The sequence below is a fragment of the Centruroides sculpturatus genome, unplaced genomic scaffold (assembly GCF_000671375.1).
Source record: "Centruroides sculpturatus isolate CEXI.00-Female unplaced genomic scaffold, Cexi_2.0 scaffold6658, whole genome shotgun sequence".
Lineage (NCBI taxonomy): Eukaryota > Metazoa > Arthropoda > Arachnida > Scorpiones > Buthidae > Centruroides > Centruroides sculpturatus.
In genome coordinates this window covers 1-2,703 of record NW_019390743.1, presented here as the reverse complement: position 1 = coordinate 2,703, position 2,703 = coordinate 1, and the positions used below count along the sequence as shown (strand labels likewise).

Here is a 2,703-nt window from a genome sequence, read left to right as displayed (position 1 = left end):
ATTTTTGATCGGTGACGTCATTTGGCAAGAAAGCAGAAGAGCAGGAGGAAGATGTTCAAGAGGAAGTTAAGTGCGTTGGGATTTCATAAAACTGACGACTTCGATGTAAATTGTAAGTTATGACTGTTAAAGAATATGTATCCGAATTAAGGTATTACGTATAGACCGGACAATATTAAAATTTCTATGTCAATTTACAAACGATTTCTATTTCGTATCTTCGATTGATGCCACCAGCAATGAGTAAAAATAAATAAAATATTTTCGTTATTTCTAATTTATTATTTCTTTGGAATCAATATCGAATTATACCATTATTATTGGGTGTACCTTTTATTTTCTTTACATTCGTATTGTAGATAGTTAATTTATGTAAAAAGATATTCTATGTAAAATACACAATGTATAATTTATTAAAAGTTCAGTGTAATGTCTATAGCATATAATTATACTACAATGAGTGTAAGTTTACAAAACGTGTCGGTTTATGTGAATTATTTACTGATAAATGACTAATTAAACCGTAATTCTTGCTATTCTCTCGCTTTATTCGACGGGCGCATTGCCTGGCAAGATAGCTTTAATATGGCTGGGTAAGTGAGACGGTGACGTAGCCCGTTTGGTTTGAAATGGACTGTCTGCTTGCTTCTCTGTCTGTATTAAATCTACTTCGCTAGGCAATGTTTTAATGTGATTTGTTTTGCATATTTGCTGTATATTGATTTAATATGAAATGTGACTAATGATGATTTTGTGTATGAGATAAGTTCCGTGAAAAACTGGAAAAATGCTGTTAGAGTTGGGAGAGTGAGCAATGGTGTAGTAATTTTGATACACGAAACTTCTGAGTCAGAGGTAATAGTAACTGTGACGCATTTTGATGCGTGGGAATGTGAGATGACGGGCCTATAAAATGGTGGTGCCTCTCCGGCGGGACGTGAAGAAAGAGAAGTGTAATGTTGCCCGATTTTTGACAAAAACTGATTGACATCCATTGACAAGTGCAGGTGTACAGTAAGATGACAGTAAGATTCTCTGTGGCATTCGTTGTTGTGATTGCAGCTGTGGAGAATTTTCCACAGAACTGTGGCTGTTTTTGAACTTTAGAACTCTACTCATATACCTGGGTGCAGTGCAAGATTGCCAGTTGAATTTACTATTGCTTCTGACTTTGAAGTTTCATGTGTCAAAATTACTATGCTATTGTTCATCCTCTCAACTCTTCATGGTACTTTTCTGGTTTTTTATTGAACCTGCCTTGTAGAAAGCATTAAAATTTAAAGATAGATTAATTCTTACTTAGTAATAAAGTATTGAAATTAAAGTATTTATTTTCCAGCCTCTACAGATTTACAAAGTCTTGTTGTATGGTTAGAAGATCAGAAAATTAGGCATTATAAAATTGAAGAAAGAGAATGTCTTCGAAATATTGGAAATACCAATTGGAAAGAAAGCTTTTCAAAGGTATAAATAAATATAAAATATATTTGAATAGAACTGCATTAAGACAGCCAAATTGAACATATACAATAAAGTGATTATTGATTTGCTGGATTAGAGATTATCAAACTGATGAAATAACAAATGTTTTTAGCTGCATTTATCAGCTTCATCTTTAAAAAAATTTTATAGTATTATTGTAGAGACCCTTCTTCCTTATACTGTGTTTGTGTACCTTGATAATTTCATGTTTAGTGTTATGCTGAACATGCATAAATTATCAAGGTATACAAACACTAGCACTACATTACGCTATCAAGTTACAAACTATCAAGATACACAAACTCTAGAAGTACTAATTATCATCATGGGTTGTGAATGTAGCTAGAGCTGTTGAACTATGGCCCTTCTCAGAATCATATTGGTGCATTTTGATTCTTGTTGTGAAGTGTCTGAATGCATCTAATGTGAACACTTTTGTTGAAAGATAAACAATTCAACTACAATTGTATGAAAACAAAAAAATTTAATTTGTTTTTAAAATTTTTTTCTACATTACAGAAAATTTCGTTATAATTAGAGATGGTGCAAATACTCAAATACTAGAAGGGATTTTGAATATTATGTTGATAAAAAATAAACTTGAATACTGTATTACAAATATCTCCAAAAGTACAGTCACAGTGATATATCTGGAAGTAACCAAAGGGGGACTAACTCAAAAATTAAAAATATTTGAATAATTAATAAGTACTTTTTATTAACATGTGCATGATGATCTATTGCAGATGATGTGTTAAATTATATTTGTCGTCATAAGTGTTTTTAAAAACAATGGTTTGAAGTTTAAAGAAATAAATTGTTTTGGTCAATGGTATCTCCTTGTATCTGCCACTATGTACAAAGTGTCTCTTCAGCACATGTAGTTTAATTTGTGACAAGAAAAGAAACAGACTGGATCCTGAACATTTTTTGAATTGTTTTATTAAATAAAAATTAGCAATAAGTGAGAATGAGAACAATTATTTTATGATAAAATGTCAACTAGGACATATTTATTATTATACTGGATAACTGATTCTGCAAATTAAGTAAGCAAATTCAGAAAAACAGTCTTTATTTATACAGGTGATAAATAAAGACTTTTTCTGAATTTGTTTACTTAATTTGCGGAACCAGTTATCCAGTATAATAAGTCCTAATAATAGATATGTCCTAGTTGACGATTTATCTTAAAATTATTTAATTAAGGACACAAAGGCA

The 2,703-nt window shown here is 30.9% G+C and overlaps 1 long non-coding RNA gene across 1 annotated transcript; it reads left to right on the top strand.

The window, feature by feature from the left end:
- Positions 1-15: 15 nt before the first annotated feature.
- On the top strand, positions 16-1,404 carry LOC111617514. The gene is made up of 2 exons (XR_002755429.1): positions 16-112; positions 1,340-1,404. It is a non-coding gene; the product is annotated as an uncharacterized LOC111617514 (long non-coding RNA).
- Positions 1,405-2,703: the final 1,299 nt, after the last annotated feature.